The following is a 20,416-nucleotide window of genomic DNA, read 5'->3' as shown; positions in this document are numbered from 1 at the left end:
CACAAGGCCAAGCATAGTATTAATGATACAGCATGTCAGATCCACAATTGGAACACTCATGGTAGGTGTGGTGCTGTTAACCAATCAATTCTATTAGAAGGACCAGCTTCTTGTCGGCGCAGTAAACATAGCTTCAAACTAACTCCACCAAACATGGTACCGACCTTAAACTCTACTCTCTCTTGTACCTAATTAATGTTAGCTCCCTCCCGAAACACTACTTAGACATATCAGATGTTATAAATATGATTAAATCAGATGCAGCTTCCTTAACTGAAACTTAGCTCACTGAGTCATCCTCACCTGAGATTGGAACCGCCATCCAGCGGGATATGCCATAAAGTAACTAGACCCCACAGCAAGCAGCAGGCCTTAATACTTTATTGCTCAGACTATATCTGCACACTAACAAGTGATGTGAATTTATCAAAAGCTGAAACGCTTAAAAAGATTGATTGATAATCAAAAGCTGAATCAACAACTTTTTTAACTAAAATTGAACCAAACCAGCACCACCCATTCTTAAATATGCAAATGTTACAGTCATGGGAGACTTTAATCTACAAGTCGACTGCCCTACAGATGCAGCATTCGTTGAAACAATGAAATCACTCCAATTTAACCATATAGTACCATAATCCACACATATAGCAGGACACACAGTTGATCTGGTTTTTTTCAAATACCCACATTTCGTTTGAACAAGGCATCCCCAATCATTTGGTTGGGTCATACTGCAATTTCCTTCCAAGTCGATCTTGGACAGAATATCCTCTCCAGGCCTTCTTTACCCAAACTGTTTAAGTAGTGGTCTAAAATTCAAGTCAGCAAACTCTTATTGGCCCTAAATATCTCTCTGCCTATTTTTTTGTGGAGACATATTTAAGGATACAGACAATTTCACTCCCTTCATAAACACAGCATTGAACTGGAAAGTATCTTTCCAGATCAAATGAGCACCCCTAAGTACCCCTTCCGCACACTGGTACAATAACACTCCGAAAGACACAAATAATACTGCAAAGAAATTATAATCAGAATGCCAATATTGTTTACAAAAAAGAGGTCAATTCCACAAAAATCTGTCAGAAAAATGTTTACTTCTTAGACTACATATCTAACTCGATCAACGCCCCAAGAGAATAACTTTCTATCATCATTTTATTTTTTAATCTGCGGCACGCTTTGAAATGATTTTGTCTTCCCAGGAACGCTGTGACAAAAGTACTACTTATTCTCATGAAAAAAGTTTCTACCATCTACAAATATTTTAATGTTCAGCCTAACTTTAACTTTCTTACTTATTATGGAGTGTATTTGATAAAGTTTATAAATATCGTTTTTTTTTTTTCACAACCAATTTTATTGAGCATAGGAGTATCAAGAATGTGGTATCTTCACACACCAAGATCACCACAACAGTATCAATGTAATGATGACAGAGACAGTAATGAATGAAGCAGATGCCAATGAAGCGCAGCTTTAAAGATGCCCTAGCAGCCTACTCTAAACCCCAACTACACCCCCTCCGTACCCAACACCCCCCCCCCCCACCACACGTGTACAGAAAGCAACACAAAGGAAATGTACAAAGAATAAGCAGGTATAGCGCAACCAGGGCTTTGCCACTTGAGGCCAGAAGTGTCACTGCGGTCAAATGTCCTCCTCCTGCTCCGCCGGGGGTTCCAAGGACAGGCCACGGTAGTCGGCCCACCGCTTCCAGATCTTGAAATGTTTGCGTGGGCAGCCCCGCGCCTCAAAGACCGGTTTTTCAAGGCCCATGAAATAGTCTAGCCCAGCCTTCCATGCAGACAGGGGGGGGGCCCTCACAGACTTCCATGCCCGCGCCAGGTCACGCTTGGCCACCACCAGACCCAGGAGCAACAGATGACGCTTATACATGTTGCCCCCAACCCCTTCCATGATATGCAGCAGGCCCAGCCGGTGGGTACGAGGAAGATCCCAACCCAGGACCTCAGTCAGGCAGCTCCACACACCCCTCCAGAATCCAGCCAGGCGACCACACGACCACACGGTATGTATCAGGGAGCCAGGCACCTCCCCACAGCGCAGGCATTCCGGTGACGCAATCAAGCCAGCCTTCCACAGACGTTCACGTGTATAATAGGCACGGTGCAAGTACTTGAATTGTATCAGGCGGAGCCGAACCGCAACAGCGGTGCCGCGCGGGGACTCCAGCGCCTCCCTCCAATCGTCCTCATCGAGGGCGCCCACGTCCACCTCCCACGCCTCCCGAAGGGAGCGGAGAGTGGAGGAGCAGTGGATAACAAGTGACTGATAGATCCTAGAGACCTTCTTGTCTCCCAAGTCTCCCATAAACACTTTTGCCTCAAGCGGGCTGAACTCCGGCAGGGAGTCGAGGCCGGCAATGCTCGGGGCGAGGGCATGCCGCAGCTGGAGGTAGCGGAAGAACTGGGACTGAGGCATCTGGAACTCCGCGCGGAGTTCCTCGAAGGACTTGAGGGTGGTGCCTGACATGACCTGGCCCAGTTGTGTAATTCCAATAGCCTCCCAACCCTCAAACCCGGCCAGGGCCGCCAGTTCCAGAAGCAGGCCATTGTGCCACAGCGGCGTTTCAGCTGTTAATTTGCCCCACCAACCCATGCGGCGCAGGGACTGCCGCCACACCGCAAATACCACTTTAGTGACCGACGGCAATCCACGGCGTACGCGAGCCGAATAGAGAATAGTGTGAAGCGTGCGATCTCCCATGAGAAGTCTCTCCAGGGCATAGGCCGGGTCACTCCTATCACCATACCACCATTCATTGAGGACAAGCAGGTGCGACGCTTGGTAGTAGGAGAGGAGGTCGGATGTGGCCAAACCACCACAGTATGTGGACAGAAAGCACGTCCTCAAGGCCACCCTGGCTGCACCGCCATCCCACAGGAAGCGGCCCAGCACAGAGTTCACCTGGCGGAACCACTCCATGCCAATAGGGTGCGGGAAGTTTTGGAGTTGGTACAGCAGCCTCGGCAGTGCCACCATCTTAAAGATGGCCGACCTCCCAAAGATCGTGAGGGGCATTCTGGACCAAGTTTTAACATCTGTCTGGACCCGTTCCCACACCGGCAAGACACTGCGTGTCCAGGCCACGGCCCGCGAGTTCGAGAGGAAGACGCCCAGATACTTCAGGCCGTCCGTCGCCACACGCAATTCGGCGGCCCACGGGTCGGCAACCACTCCGCCACCCAAGATCCACAGGGTCGATTTATTCAGATTAAGGTGTAGCCCCGAGACCTCGCCAAACCCCCGCATGATCTCCAAAACCCGGGGACCTGAGCGCCGCAGATCAGTGAGGAACAGAAGGACGTCGTCTGCATACAGTGCAATCCTATCCGCCAGGTCATCGTTCCAGACAAAGCCACGTAATTGGGCATCAGTTCGTATCCGCGACGCCAGGGGCTCCATGGCCAGGGCGAACAGGTAGGGGGACAGCGGGCAACCCTGTCGAGTACCACGTCCGATGTGAAAGCGCTCAGAGACCGCGCCGGCCACGCGGACTGACGCCGTAACATTAGTGTAGAGGAGACGAATATACGACAGGAAGACAGGCCCTAGATTGAGGCGGGCCAGCAAAGTGAACAAATATGCCCAACTCACCGAATCAAAGGCTCGGTCCATGTCCGCAAGAAGGAGTGCAGCCTGTTCATCCCTAGCACCCATGGCGTCGACCGCCGCCTGCGCCCGCCGGATATTGTGCCGGGTGGCCCTGCGCGGCATGAACCCGGCCTGGTCAGGGTGGACCAGGTCGGCAATGTAGGGCAAGAGGCGGTTCGCCAGGGCCTTCGCGAAAAACTTGGCCTCGATGTTGAGAAGGGAGATCGGCCTGTAAGAGTCGTGCCGGTCCGGCGCCCTGCCCGGCTTCAAAAATACCACTATCTCGGCATGACGCCAGTCTGGTGGCAGCTCGCCCCTAGCCCCGCCGCCTCTAGGGCTCTGCGAAAGTGGGGTCCCAACTGGACATGGAACTTTTTATAAAATTCGCTAGGATAACCGCTCGGGCCGGGCGCCTTCCCAGTGTTCAATTGGCCAAGGGCCTCCCCGAGTTCCTCAGATGTAAGCGGGGCCTCCAAGGCGGTTCTAGTCTCATCGGGGACTGCCTGCGGGAGCAGGTCGTCCAGGTATGAGGCAATCTCGCCCTCCATCAAGGGGTCACGAGGAGCGTATTGCGCCTCGTAGTAGCGGGCAAAGCTAGCCGCCAGCAGACCCGGGTCGGTCATGACCGAGCCGTCATCCGCCGTGAGACCAGGCAGCTCTAGGGGCTGGAAAGTCGCCTGGCAAAGCCTATGCAACATGGTGCAGGACTTGTCGCCCCACTGGTACACCCTGCTGCGCGTGGCGAGCCACGCCTGTCGGGCCTCCTCGTACAGGACCGAAGCATACATCTGTTGGGCCTGCAGGAGCTGTCTCACGACGCCCTCATCACCCCCGAGCCGACCACGCTGCTCCAGCTCCTCTACGCGGGCCGCGGCAGTTACAATGCTTCCCGATGTTTCCGCCGAGCAGCCACACACCAAGCTATATCAATGCCCCGGAGCGTAGGCTTCAGCGCCTCCCACACAACTAGTGCATCGACATCCCCCACCAAGTTCTCGCGCCAGAAGTGATCAATCGCTTCGCGTAAATGGTTCACGTACTCCGGCCGCTGCAGCTGCCAGGCGGACATACGCCAGCGAAAAGGTTGACGTTTAGAGGGGAGGGTCACGGTGGCCAGGACAGGGGAGTGATCCGAGAGGCCTCTGGGGAGTATTGCGGCATCCCTGACGCGACTCAGGCAGGCACCCGGCACAAACAAATAATCTAGCCTCGAGAAGGACCCATGCACCGCCGATACATACGTGAATGCATGCACTGCGGGGTAAAAATGCCGCCATACATCAATCCAACCCAGACTACTCACAGTCGCACACAATCTGGTGGGGGCAGCCGCGGGGGGGGGGGTCAGACACTACAGGAGCTCGTCTCAGGCGGTCTAGGCCCACATCCATGACCTCGTTCCAGTCGCCCCCCACCATGGTCAGAACCTCTGGGATCTCGTCCCACAGCGCAAACAGCCGCTCGGACAATGCCCACTGCAGGGGGGGAGGGGCGTATACACTTCCAAAGACCACCGGCTCGGAACCCAGCAGGCCCTTGATAAAGACAAACCTGCCCTGAGGATCAATCCATTGCTTCTCATGAACATAAGCCACCCTACGGTGTACCAATATGGCCAACCCCGCGACCCCCTCGTAAAGCCAGCATGATAAACCTGTTGATAACCAAACCTCTGAAGGCTGAGGGCCTTGGAGCCCAGCATGTGAGTCTCCTGGAGCAGGAGCACATCCACCATCTCCCTCTTCCCCCACCGCAGCACAGCCCCACGCTTGATCTTATCTAGGATACCCCGCACATTCGATGTCACCACCCGCAGGGTCTTTTGAGGAGACATAGTCGCAGTATCAGCCATTATCGACACACAGTCCAGAATCCGGCCCCCCCTCCCACCCTGGCGCAACCCGCAAATCAACAAAAATCAAAACCTCAGACACGTGTGGTCCCACCCCCCCAGCCCGCGTACTCAACAACCCCCCCAACCCAGGACCCCCCCAACATTTGCAACACCAGAACTCTCCCCCACGCCCCACACCCACCACCCCAATACCTCAGAGAACGTTGAAGTATCTGTCGCGGCATGGAGAGACCCGGGTCCAAAACAGAGGACCCAGGGCCCGCCATACCAATGGATCCCAACAACCCAACCATGACACACACACCACCCCCCCAACAACACTCACATCCGTGAGGGTCTGAGGCCCACAAACAGTACCCCCCGAGCCCCACTGCGTCCCCATGGCAATAACTGGAGTCCTCACATGGGAACCGACCGGCATATCAAGGACAGAATGGAACAGTCTCACCAGCCAAAGTAGAGCATTTCAGTATTCAGCATACAGAGTGTGTTCAGTCCCGGCAATGTTCAGCTGCCCGCATCGGAGTGCTCCGAGTCCCTGGCACCACCCGACTGCGATGCACTGGCGGAGGCAGATCTCTTCTTGGAGCGGGACCTCCGATGGCGGCCCTTCCTGTTCGGCCGATCCGTCCGCTCCGGCGACGATCCCTGGGACCTGCCCGGGTCCAGCCCCAGCTGGGCGTGGGGCCTGAGTCGCACCGCTTCATCGGTCCAGCGGAACACCTCCTCCAGTGAATCGAAGAAATGGGTCCGGGACTGATATATCACCCGCAGGCGGGCCGGATACAGGAGAGAGTATTGGAGCTTGAGGCCCCTCAGCTTAGCCTTAGCGTAGATGAAGGATTGCCTCTGTTGCTGTACCATCTTCGTATAGTCCGGGAAAATCATGATAGTATGATTCTCGAAGGCGAGCGAGCCCTTGTTCCTCGCCTCCCGCAGGATAACATCCCGGTCATGATAATTCAGCAGCCGGGCGATGACAGGTCGTGGGCGTTCGCCCTCCGGCGGCCGCTGGGTCAGAGCCCTGTGGGCCCTCTCAATCACGAAGCACGTAGACAGTGCCCCTTCGGGGAGCCAGCTCTCCAGCCACTCGGTCAAGAACCGCTCCATGCTGTCCTTCTCGCACCGCTCCGGAAAGCCAATGAAGCGGAGGTTGTTTCGCCGCGCGCGCCCTTCGGCATCCTCCACGCGGGCCGCCAGTGTCTTCTGAATGCCCTCCACCTCCGCCAATCGTTTCTTTAGGCCACCAATGTCAGCCTCGGTCGCTGTGATGCGGGTCTCAGCCCCGGTGATCCGCTCCACCGCGTTGCGGAGGTCCTGGCGCAGGAGCGTGACATCCGCCCCGACCGCCCCAATTTTGGCATCGAGCATGTCCCGGGATTGGGTGATGGCCGCCAGTATAGCTGCATTGTCCGGTCCAGGGCCACCGCTGCCACCGGCCGCCCCGGCGCCGCCACTCGGCCCGGTGAATTTATCGATGGGGCCATGTTTAGGCGGGCCACCTCCTCTGTCCCTGGTCATGGCACACGCTGGGCAGGGCGGACACCACCCCTGAACCGTCGGGCACTGTCACAAGTCCTGGATGGGACGGCCTAGACGAGGCCTCAGAGGAGAAAGCGGGCCGGGCGGCCCAAATCCGGTGTCGCGAAAATCGAGGTCCCGGCGTCACCCAGGTGGAACAGGCCTCACCCGCACTCGTCACCACGAGCGGCCGTCCAAAGTACAGGAAGAAGCTGTGGCTCCGTGGTCTGCGGGCAGCCGTATTCAGCGGGCCGGGCCAGGAGCGGTATATCGGATGCCACCACCGTCTGCCAGTCCGTCACCGGCCGCCTCGGGGCTCAAGGATCCCAGTCTCCAGGCTGTCGCGGGGCTACGCCGTGCTGTCGCCGCTCGCTGGTCACACAGGGGAAGAGCCGTCCTCTCGATGGGTAGGAGCTGGTGGCACCGTCCCGATCTCCAGGCGATCGCAGCCAGAAAGTTGAGGCAAGGGCGGCGTAGTGGATGCCACCCGCACCCGCTAGATCGCAACCGCCACCAGGCGTCGCGAAACTCGAGGACCCCGGTCTCCGGCCGGTCACCAGGCCGCACTTCGCCGCCGTCTCCCTCCGATCACAGGAAGGGAAGAAACGCAGGATCGACACACCAAAGTAGACAGGAGACTTCGCCAGATCGAAGTTAACCACTGGGTATCAACAGCGGGCTCGGGGGCCAGGATAAATGATCGAATTAAGTCCGGGCCGGCGGGAGCTCTACAAGGCTGCGACCGCCATCTTCGCCCGCCAAGCCACGCCCCAATATCGTTTTATTTTTTAAACCTTTTTTCAGGTATTGGAGAACTTGCCAAGCTCTGAACCAAAGGTTTCACTGTTTCACCTCCCCAAAAATTTAAAGACAACTTCGTCTTACTAGCACAAAACATAAATGCTGGCTCCCCTTCAGACCTGTGTCCACCGGCCATCTTTCTCTCAGGATTTGAGATTATAGGACTGCTGTTCTGCACATTAGTTAATAATTCTCTTATCACTGTCACAGTAACTAACTCCTGGAAAATGGCACCTGTTACACCTTTTTTTTTTAAATATCAGCCGATCCCCACTCATAATCCAAATAAAGAATCAATCCTTTACTTCCTTTTGCTTTCAAACTTTTGGGAAAGAAGGTCAATAAGCAGAACTCCTCCTATTTAGACTCCAACTCATTATTGGATGCGTCCCAGTCGGGCTTCTGTCCCCATCACAGAACAAAATGAACACTGCTTCTGGTTAGAGAATACAGAGAGCCATATTGGACCAGGGAGACTTGACCGTTCTGGTCCTTGTCTGTACTCTTTGGCTTAGTTGTCCATCCCCTACTCCTCTCTTGTCTCCAAGATTTGGGCATCCATGTTGTTGCCCTCAAAATATTCAGGTCCTTTCTTAGCAACCACTCTTTTTTAAGCATCCAAGAATTGGAATGAACTTCCTCCCAGCATGCACTATTTTGGAACCATTCTTCCCAAAAAGTCTTAAAACCTGTCTTTTTCTGTAGTAATTAGGTCTCTGGCAGAAAATGTTTTTGATTTAGCACCAGGAGGCACTCTCTGGGTAACCGCAGTGCTTTACAAAATACTCATTATTTGTGAAAGAAATACGATATTGAAGTCCGCCTGTCTACTGGTTTTCACTCCCAGGCAGACCAACAGACTGAAAGATTGTCCCAATGTAGTATGCAATATTTAGGATGTCAAGCCTTACAAGAAGAAGGATTAAAGTAAGACGTTGTGGTTTTAGAATTAATATACAATAGTTAACATTTAGCCTTGGGATGTCACCCATCTTTTGTATAGACATCATGGCAGAATATTACTAGTAGATTTATCTAAATGTTCTTTCAGAAAAATAATTGAGCTGAGTAAAATGCAAAGATCAGCACAGAAAACCATAGGAATAAAGAGGAAGCTAGATACAAATATTAAGTTGATCGGAAAAGAACTCATGAACACAGTATATGGTGGGTGAGAAATCACACTTACTCACAAAGAATTTAGATTTGAAAAGATCCTCAAAGCTACAACCAAAGTGTATTGGTCCATTTCCTAATGAGCAGATAAGATTCCATTTGTTATACAGTTGAGAACCCAAATCCATGAAAATTTACTCTGTATTCCATGTATCTTTGTTGAAGCCTAGTTCTGCACAAACATGTCTTGCTCTAAACCATGTGCGAGTTCACAACATGCGAATGTTCACAAAATTAGGTACTTAAGATTCTACATAAAGGAACTGCTAGAAAACAATTGCAATATTTGGTAGATTGGAATGGGTGCTGCCCTGAGGCGTGATCATGGGAACAGGATTCTAAACTTCTTGCTCTACATTTCTTCTATGAATTTTATGCCAAGAATCCAGGCACACCAGGTGCCCAACTGCTGAGTTGGTGATCTCTGGAGGAGGGCAATGTCATGGTTTGTGGCCTGGGCTCATCTTCTTGAGTTCAAACGCAAACTACATTTCACCTATGTCAACAGAATCGTCACCATGTTTGGAAATGGCAATGTTGTGTTTGAAGTTGTTAATGAGTATATGTTCTCTCGTGGCTCACAGTATTCTTGCTAGGCATTCGGGTCACAGCCAGGCCCTGTTGCCAGACCTTGTGAAAGCTTGAAGACTGATTATTTTCTTTTAGAAAAATGTTTAAGGTTGAAAAGTAGAATAAACAGAAGTATTTCAAACAATCGAATTGTATCTTGAATAAGTTAAATACTATTTAAAAGATAACCTTTGAAAAAAAAGTAATTATATATTATGCTGCACTATGAATATTAAGCTTCGTGAGGGTAGAGAAGGATCCTTATCACCTCAAAAGGCTGTTGACATATTCATGTTTCATTTAAGGTAGGTTCATATTCTTATGGAAAAACGAGTTATTGATTCATTGTGAATTGTTTATAGTGAATCCAGTTGTCATACAATTGAAATTGATAAATGCGTATATATGTTGAAGTTTAATGAAGATCTTTCCGTATAATTGAACCAGACACCGTGGGCCTGATTCACAAAGAGACTCCATACTTTTGGTAGAGGCCCCTCAGTTGTGGGGGAGACTACGCAGTCATGGAGGAGTCTACGCACTAGGGCGGAATCTCCGCATGAGAATTCTCATTGTGGAGATTCCCGCCCAAGTGTGGAGACTCTCCCATGATTGCGACACCTCCTCCTCGTGTATGTGGCGGCCCATTGTGAATCAGGTCCTGTGTTTTCACATAAGGTTGTTACCTTACAATGAAAGGGACTGATATTATTACAAAACCTAAGTATTATATTTACTAATATTCTATTGGATTTTCAATTCCAGGAACAACAGAGTTCCTTCAGTGACCAGAGAGTCTGAGGTGTAGAGATATTCTGGAGAAATATTGTTTACTAAAGCGACAGTAGATAACTTTATGTAGAGATATGTCTGACAGTATCAATCTTAAGATATCCACTGTGACCGAGCAGACGTCAGTATTCGTTCCTTATTTTGACATTTTTATACATGGTAACACTGTTTGGGAAAAGGTTTCTCCTAATTATTACCAGTTTAACATCCAAATACACAATAAGGAACAGAAAGGATACCAGACAACGTTTGCAAAGGATCTTCCACTGCATGGCAACATGTGTCAGTGAACTCTTAATAAATGTTGAACCGTTTGAGCTAGTAACAATTTCTTTTTAAATCTATAGATTAAGCAGCAGATGGTGGATTTCGTGGCAAATGTGTCAAATCCAAAATTTAGCAGAGAACACTGCGGCCACAACATTCGCACAATTTAGTGGCCCTGGATATCAGTGTCTAGCAGCGTGACCAGCCAAAGTGCCAATATCCAATGTCACTGTTTCTCTTTATTATCGCATACCCCTTACCCTATGTTGGCTGCTAACCAACATATCCCTATTGTGTATGGTTGGCTGCAGATATGGCGAAAGTACATCACTCCAGTACTCAGATTAAGGGGAGGAAGGACGGACAGACAGACAGACAGACACCTACTCCGGGACGATTTATTCAAAAGTTCTTTATTCTGTATTTAAATCTGTCGAAGTATCTTCCAAGTCGTATCTTCTCACCTGATTACCTAAACTGATCTTCAATTAATAGTGCCATAGATCCAGTGTAACCTGGCTTTGCAGGTTTGTGATTGTCCTAGTGGTACCTACTCTCCATCTATATGGTAGGTATAGTTTCTGACACGTTTATAGTAAACAGGACGCAAAATCTTACTTTCTCACCAATGTGAAGATTAGTGGCCTGAATTTTTTTAACTATGTAAATGGTGGTTCTTGAGTAATCAAAGGATCGCCTTTTTGTATTTGTGCATATTTTGCTTGCTTGAATCTACCTGCTAACCTACTGTAACATGTCAGTATAGTTTGCGTCTATTGGTGCCTTCACTCTGCTGTGTCACAGGTGGGAATGGGCAGCGGCACTCCTCGCCCACATTTTAAATGTGTAGGGGTCAGTAACAGAAGAGGCCCATGCCTTTTTTAAAGTCTAAACAACTCCATTTTCAACTGAGCTCTTGAACAGTGGACGCACGACGTTCTGATTCCTAAAGGGATGCACTCAGCCTTCATTTACTCACTCAACCACTTTCTTCCATACCTGCTGCCAATCGCGAATCAGCAACAGTGCTCCTCAACACACTGTCACTACTTAGGATGCTGGAAAATCATCTAGAAAATGCAGATTTTCCACAGTTTTAATGTAAAGAAAATCATGATTTTATTAAAGGCCCAGAGGCCAATATTATGCATCTATCCTTTATTACCACTCAAACACAGCAGCAACATTACAGAATAAGAATATTAGAAAACATTCTAGAACTTAGAACATGCATAAATCCCACGAGCAGGCATCAATCTTCCTTTTTTGTTGCTGCACAAACACGAGTTAAGTACATAAATCTAATATTCACCTATCAACCATAGCAATTAAATATGCCAAGCTGGTGTCTAGCACTTCAGGCCTCAACGAGGCTTACAAAAAGATTGTTTTTTGGTAGTACTTTGAGACTAGAACAATCCTGATGGAATGTACTCACAGAAGTTTCTTCTGATAGTCTGACAGGACAGTCCGATTTGTCTCTCCCAAGCTCACCTTCTCTCCCACTGAACCTCTCTTTCCTCAGGGAAAACCAGCCCCAGCCAGCTTCAATGACCTACTGTGACATCACGTGACATCACATGACTAGCCTTTATTAGCAAGCTTAATTCTTGTTTACACTATAGGAACCGCTCACCATGTTTCCTCCCCTGTAATTTCCTCAGCGCCACGATACCTGTTAGGTAACAGTGCCCATTATAGGTTATATAAATAAATAAATAAATACATTTTTAAAGGGCTACAGTCTGGCCCAGCCATACCAGTTAACCTGTAAACTATATTTGGAGGTTCCTGTTTCCTCAGCAGGTCAAGACACTACATGTTTCATTTGGCTGAAGAACCACGTTTTCCTTTATGTTTTCAAACGGGACAGTATTTTACCCATAGCTAATGAATGGCTGCAGCAGTTTTACCCCAAAAAAAGTATCTGGTTGCGCTGCCAAAATGGTACTTACTAAATCCATCCATTTTCCAACGTCAGATTGTTTTGTCTTATTTCAGCAATAAATCATGTGGCGAAGACATGTACAGTTTAGTACTGCATAATATATTGCCACGTCAACTGATACAGAGTTAGTAAGTTTGATTGCCTCGGTGAGGGCTAGTAAGACAGTTTAAACCTTCATAGAGAAATGTATCTTGATACCTCTCCAGCAGGCCAGGGAAAAACACTTGGCCCCTGATCACTGCTTGTTTAATTGGTTTGGACACATTGTTGATTTTGGATCTTAACAGCCACTTTATTACACAACCAACTCCAGTCTCTTCTCATGCAGTAACACTGTATCGTGTAATAACAACTCTGTAGATTCTTCCTGAGAGGAAAAGAAAGTCAGTATTTTTTAACCACTGAATAATAAACGGTTTAATTTCATGCACATTCCGTGCCACTTTGTGACAACGTCATCATCTCTCATAAATATTACTATAGCTTGAAAATGTCATACTTCAGGGTTGGATATTATGTCACATACATTATCCTATAGTGGTAAGTAAACTACACCCATCAAACTCCGAACTATTTCCTGCTGGGAATCAATTTTTTCCTCAAGCTTCCCCCAGTCGCCCAATAGCCATTTGGTGTTCACTGTCCTCCCTCACATTCAGATCAAGTGCCCTGTAGTTGAATCTCAACTATCATGTATTGTATAGTTTCAAACTGCCTCCTCCATTTATAGAAAGTAAAATGTATGAAAAATTGCAATTTTCAATAAAGATTGCTGTTAATAATAAAGAGAAAATTGCGCGAAAAAGCACAAAGGTTTTCTGCATGTCTGGAAGTTTATCTACACAGAGTTAGGTTGCACTCAACTCTATCAAGCAAGGTCTGCCGGGGTAGCCGTCTGCTGACCATGGGCCCAACCACAAGTTTTGCGGTGAGAGAGATTCATAACCCCGCAGAGTTTGGTTAGCACGTCACAGCAAGCTCAGAACTGCTACGGATCACCAATGGAAGCAAGTGCCCGTCAAGCGGATCATCTTGAGGACAAGGTCAGATGTTAAGGGAGTCCTAATTTAATTTGAATATGATGCTAAATCATTCCAGTTGTCCTCAAAGGAAACCTTTGCCTGTTTTACAGACTTTGGAATGGAGTAGGGTTCCGGATTAGAAATTAAAATAATTAAGCATCATTGCACTGGGCTCGGGGTGTTAACCACTGTTAACTGCACATTCCAGCAATCATGGGTTGCACACAAGTCAAGAGTACATTATGCGGGAGGTCAACTAGCAGCTGTTGATGCTCAATGGGATGTGGGCAATAAGACTATTAGTTCCCACACTTCAAATCTCCCCCAATAGAGGGATACAAAAAAGACTACCTGGCCCTACATACTTTAAATCCCTGTTTCACATTGACACCGAGCATCGAATGCAGCAAACAACAGTAACTAATGCAGGCATCATAAGCATTCTGATTGGTTGAGCCAGTCTCAGCATTCCATACAGGGTGGCAATATTTGTTAAACCACAAAGCGACAGCGTTGTAGGTCCAATCTCAGTACTGAGTCAAGCTTCACATTCCTAACACTAACTGATACATAACGCCCTCGTCTTTTATGAGGGAAAATGCAATTCACACACTGCATGATGGTATGACGATAAGACATGAAATTTATCTTCAACATTGACGGACAGATGGGGCACATGACTTTTATTTGGGCGCCTTTGTTAGACTAGCATGTGCTCTTCCTCATACATTTCTGTCCGCGGCTAGAAATGACTTTCCCTAATCTTGTGCAATTTTCAATATGAATTCAGACGATACAATAAAATATAGGATTAGCTGCTAAGAGTAACCCCCATTTGCCAAATATACCAGCAAATAATGTTATTTAAATGATAATTAAATGCAAGAAATTATAGCAAAATATGGAGTAAGCGGGCTGGAAAAAGAAAGTATTCTTTTTATGCACATGTGATATGATTGGAATAAGTCAAAATCCAGATGGTTATGGGACGTGCACTAAGTACTTAAAGCATTTAGTAGTGAGTTTCTAGTGTTCTCAAATAAATGAATGTATAGGGCCGCAGAGAGAAATATGCATACTTGAGGGACAGTGACTAGCTAATCTCCAAAATGTGAAGCAGCAATTATTGGAATAAAAAAATAAAATCAGTCAGAGCCCAAAGTACAGTGGTGTTGCAAAGGTACTATACTAACTCACAAGGAGGGAAAGAGAGGAGACCTTTTCTCATTGACATTACAACACAACAGGTAAAGCGAAATATACAAGGAACAATATTCCCGATCTTGTGTACATGAGACTTGATGTATTTGAGTACCACCGAGTTGGGTAACAATAAACATCTGTTATTCAGCACAAAGATACCATTTGGGTGAACATGCGCTTTACTAATACACACTTTATGTTGTTATAGCAAAATATACAAGGAACGATATTCTTGATCTTGTCTACATGAGAATCGATTTCTTATGATTAAGAAAAGGACCCTCACCAACGACATGTGGCTAGCTTCATCATAGAGTCTTATCCTATCCTGAGACAACCTTTGCCACGATGGGCTCAACCTACAGTAACGAGGTCTTGATATGGTAAGTAGAGACCAACATGTACTATTGCGCACAAAGTACTCCCCTAATTGTAAATCCGGAAGACCCGGATAACTTAAATGACTAAACCTGAGTTGATACTGGTGGAATGTCCCTATGTGAAGCTAGGATAGTTCATCACCCAGGAAGGAGGCAACTCCTTTTGTCTTATATTCCCTCACGCACCCTAGTGGTGTCATGCTTCATCATCGGGACACCCTGACGCCTAAAAGTCAGGGTGGGCTCAACCATATCTCAGGGAGCTCTTAGAAGATTTTTTGGGCCAGAGGGGGATAAAAATTTAAAACTCCTCTGTCAGATCCCGGTTTCCCTTTATTCTTGGATCTGGCAGGGATATTAACCTCATCCATGCTCCCACAATTCCCCTCCGGTGCTGGGCCCCCATGCAAATGGGTGTGGTCATGACGGAACGGTTCCGCCATGAGCACAGCCCAACTGATGCTCATGAGGGAACCGTTCCGTCATTAGCAGTGAAAGGGTTAAAAAGATAAAGGAATAGGGTCGTATGGGATATTAGAGTCCTATGACCCTACTGCCACGATGTAGTCTGCTTCATCATTGGTTCTTATCTCATCCTGACACAACCTTTGTCACAGTGGGCTCAACCTACAGTAACAAGGTTTTTGGTGGGCTCAACCTACAGTAACGAGGTCTTAATATGGTAAGTAGAGACCAACATGTAGCCTGCTTCATCATCGGTTCTTATCTCATCCTGACACAATCTTTGTCACGATGGGTTCAACCTACAGTAGGGATAAGTACAGACCAAGTTTGCAATATGCTGTAGAGAATAATTGCAGTTTGTCTACAGAACAGATCCTAATTCCTTTATTGAGGGTTCCTCTGGCAAGTTTAAAAAGGTTGGCAGATATGATCCTTACTGGCCACAGCATCTGCTCACAGGTGACATCGCATAAGGAAAGTGAGGAGACCCATCAACGAGGGGTGAAGCCAACGGCCATTTGGAAAAGAAGGATCTGTGGAGTATGGGTGCAGCTTTGTACCGCATGCTGTCCCACGATCATCAGTAGCAAAGGTGTTGAGAGGAACTCTCCGCTTATTGTCATCAGCTTTGGGCTGTGACGTTCGCGCCTCTTAAATTATGGATCTGTATTTTAAAACAAATTAATCATGTGAGTACCGGCCATGTTTGTACTGAGGCCAGGTGACAAATCATATGCCTGCATCCTGGTGCCAAGCACTAGTGCATTCTCCTCAACAGATCACAGAATCACTACTGCATCTTACTGGTGTGTGTGAATTCAGATTTCCACAAAAACAAAGACAGTCATTGGAGGAAGTATTAGCTTTAAGCCTCTGGGGATCGCTCTGGCTGCATTCCAGACCTTCTTTGTTCACCCACAATCCCACTCCAGAGGCCAGCCATGTGCAAATCAGTCTCAGTCCTGCTCAAATAGGAGCAGTCCAGCCAGCCCTGCCTGGCCAGGTCACCTGAATGCAACAATCCTCAGACCCATTTTGGCATTTTGGTATAAATTGAGTCCTGTAGGACAATGAGCAAAGGACCCTGGGCTGGCCTTCTCTTTTGCACCAGGACCAAAGCTGAACTGAATATGGCTGCTTACTGTCTTAGGTGACACGGTGGGCAAATAAACAATGGACTGGAATGGAGCCTCAAATAATTACCAGTAACTGAGAATAATTAGAGCATTCCATGCATCGCTTTTTTTTGTTTCTTTTAATCACATCAGCACACATTCCTGTGGTGCCACAAGTAAAGATATAGACTGGCTGTCAACAGTTTGTGAAATGCCTTTGCAAGGTGGCCCTATGGTGTCAATGTACTTCTACTTTGGCACAGAGGATATTTAGATGTTGAGTTTTGTTAAACGGCAGAAGTCTTGATAGCATTTGTTGTGTAACATTTGTCTGAATGAGATCTGGGCATAGGCTGCTGATAGGGAAGAGTCCTGACATCACCAAGAAGAAGCCACTGCCACAATTCAACGTGGCACTCTGACCTCGATTCGGCTGATAAATAACCACACAATGATCTACCAATAACTCATTTTTGATGCTAAGAAATGTGTGCCACGTGGACTGCACTGCCCCTATTTCATTACAAAAATGTCCTCTCCAAGTGGTGCTGGAACATTTTTTATAGTGTGGGTGCTGGCCATTAATATCGCCCTACTAACTAACAGTAGTACATATGTGACACTCTGTTTTTGAAAACACAACAAATGCTGCCAGAAGAAAAACATTGGAAGGAACCTCTTAATTGTTCATTCTCCATTTACACTATTTCAAGTTTTATGGGGTGGTGCAGCACCTCTGACACCGGTAGTTCCTCTTTGGGGGTCCCAGCAGAGCAAATGTGTTGTTACAGGCAGCCAAAAGCCAGACCACATCACTCCACTCTTATAAAGAAACCACCCAAATTACCTGACAGGTGTGGTGGTAGGCAAGCAAGAGTTCTGTTTCAATTAAAGGGCTTAAACAATGCACTTCCAGCTTAACAATAACGCCGTACGACCTGGGGTGTAGCTTGGTCAGTAAGACTGGGAGGGGAGGGAGGGGGGTTGAGTTTCAGATTTTCCAATAATAACATTGGCATATAATGTACATTATACGACAAGCAGGGTGCAAGAGAGAGGCTGATGGTGCGGTGGAAAGGGAGACATATTGGTAGGGGTACTAAGTGAGAGAAAACACAATATTTTGTCAAATAACCAAGATTTTCAAAACAGAGAGGGAGGGAGTGTGCATGTGTTTTCATCTGTGGGTATGTAAAAATGATTGGTGAAACCCGACAGACACCTCACCATTCCTGCCTGAAAGCACCTGTACACAACTTTTTAACAGAAAATACATGTATTGAGGGGATGTATCATCACATACTCCCCCCTGAAGCTACGCCCCTGCTTAGGACAGAATTCCACACAAGCTCTCATCGGCCAGCGCGCAATCACCCTGCAACAGTCAACACGTGTTTCCAACAGAGATGAGTGGCTTCTGAATTTATTCCAATAACCACATTAGACACTTTAACAACAATATAGCCTTAACATAAGGGAGCAATGTATGACCTTTTTAAGAATGTATTTTTGACACCAAACCAGAAACCACTAGTTGGTGGCTGGTGAGAAGGCCCATCTGAAAACCACTTCACTCCACCGTGTACCTTCGGGATCCCTTCGGAAACCATTCATTCAGTAGCCACTGCACAAGACTAGTAATATGTCATCTCTTAATTTAATATTCTGTACTGCAGGTGCTTTTCAAACAGAGAAATGAAAAGGAACATACTGAAACCTATCACACCAGGCCAAATTTTAAAATCCATCCAAGGCCTCCTTTGCACCTGGTAAGACCTAAATTTATGTTTTATAAGCGCAGATCTCATTCTAGGGCCCAGTCACACAATTAAAGCGGCGGAATGTGCCTGCTCCGCCGAAAACACCACACGCGCATGGATTTCCAGGACCCTTCAGCGTGGCTGTCCGCGGCGGTGCCCGCAGCAGTCGTGGGTGTCTGTCTGTCGCACTTGCAAACTGCGGTGTGCTTCAGAAGTCGAGTCAAAGACCGCGCTCCCCTGACACAGTCATGGATGTCCTAATTTAGCCGGTGCAATGCCTTGCATCAGCACAATCCCTTTATACATCAGCTCTCACATACTTTCAGCGCCTTTTAGAGAAACTGCACGCCTCTTCTCAATGTAATAACCCTAGCTGTGGCGGCCGGCAGGTTCATTATACACTACACAGAACTTCTGAAACTAGGACATTCTTTAATTCAAAGGTACTCTTTGAGGAAATTACACGAAACCAATTCATGAGCATATTCTCAATACGTTGTTTTACAATTAGGTACCATGAAAAAAATTATAGGCTATTATTTGCTGTGTAAAAAACAGTTTACAGTTCGAAAAAATATATTTTGTATATATGTTGTAATAAAAGCCTCTAATCATTTTAGAATAAACGCATAAAGCAAAGGAAGATATTAATGTTAAATGTGAATGCTTTATGAAGGGCCTTCGATTATCTCGGCCCGTGACAACGGTTTTTACCTCTGACCAAACTCACCTGCGACCAAAGTGGCAGTGTTTGTTTAGTAAAAGCATGTGCGTCACGCCTTACAAAAAATTGCTCTTAAGTCGAACGCTTAGTTAACCAAGTAGACGAGTTTTTTGGCTCCTTCGCGCTCCGATTTCAGCGCACTTGAGACAGTCTCCTCAAACTGCTGAGCTCAAAAGATTAAGTAGCGACCTAGAGTGGGCAGAGCTGGGCGAGGGCCCGGTTTCGCCACTAGAATGGCACGCGCATGGCACGGCATACTCACCAAGGCCGGGCGGAACACACGAGTCCTGGCGCGAGGCTGCAAAACAAGGGACGGGCGGCAAATCCAGCAATGGTGGAATCCAGCAAAGAGGGTTTGGGCCGGCTACAAACTGGGCGCCGGGGTAAAGAAGCAACAAAAATAATGCCTGCCTGCCTGCAGTGAGCGGAATGTCAGAGCCCCAGCGCTGACCTTTTATGGCCAGCGAGGATGATAAATATAGCAGCCAAAGAGAGGGAGAGGCTGGCATGAGCGGCCACCGGCCACACACACCCACTTACACCGTGTCAGGAATCTTCGGGAGCAGCCATAGGTCCCCACAGCTTTCTGGGGCGCAGCCAGTGTCTCCAGGGGCTGTATGGCTGGCTGTGGCCATGTGGTGGGAATATATTTTAGCAGGAGATCCTCTACGTTGTATTTTTGATTTGCTTGTCGTCTTGGTGATGTGGTGTCTTATAATAATCTTGAAAACCTACTGGCTGTCAGTCAGAAACATTGCTTTATCAAAAAAAAGTATATACATCTGACGAATTACTTTTTACATTGTCCCCCCCCCTCCCCCAAGCTGTCAAAATAACAATCTAACAATCGACAGTTCATGTAAATTGCACAGGGACAGGCACTTTAGCAAATATTTGTTGCTTCAACTGATCACCTGAAGAAAAACATAATTGTACATAGATTGATCTCTGCAGTTTGTGGTACATTGCCCCCACACTGCTGTATCTTCCAATCTTCTTCATATGGGACCCACTCGGTCTTACTCATTTTCTAAACCTCTGAAAGATGAGCAAATGGTCAACCGAGTGGTATTCATTCCTGTGCCCTGTCGTGTGAACAAACATCTCTGCCACAGGTACACTGATCCTTTGAGCTACTTCACAAGCATACACGTCTGGATAGTGACAGACATGTTTACAACTGAATGCTGTCTAGC

General features: G+C 47.4%; 1 protein-coding gene across 5 annotated transcripts in view; it reads right to left on the bottom strand.

Moving 5' to 3' along the window:
- The window catches only part of MYOM1 (myomesin 1), a 736,755-nt gene extending 717,110 nt beyond the window's left edge, over positions 1-19,645 (bottom strand). For 3 of the 5 annotated variants that reach the window (XM_086965594.1, XM_086965595.1, XM_086965598.1), the window contains exon 1: positions 19,483-19,644. The gene's annotated coding sequence lies outside the window, so the exon portion shown is untranslated. Of the gene's footprint in view, positions 1-19,482 lie in introns of all 5 variants that reach the window. The other 2 variants (XM_086965593.1, XM_086965596.1) reach the window with 2 other exon arrangements.
- Between the last annotated feature and the right edge of the window lie 771 nt (positions 19,646-20,416).

The sequence above is a fragment of the Lissotriton vulgaris genome, chromosome 4_1 (assembly GCF_964263255.1).
Source record: "Lissotriton vulgaris chromosome 4_1, aLisVul1.2, whole genome shotgun sequence".
Classification (NCBI taxonomy): domain Eukaryota; kingdom Metazoa; phylum Chordata; class Amphibia; order Caudata; family Salamandridae; genus Lissotriton; species Lissotriton vulgaris.
This window is presented reverse-complemented; position numbering and strand designations above follow the sequence as displayed.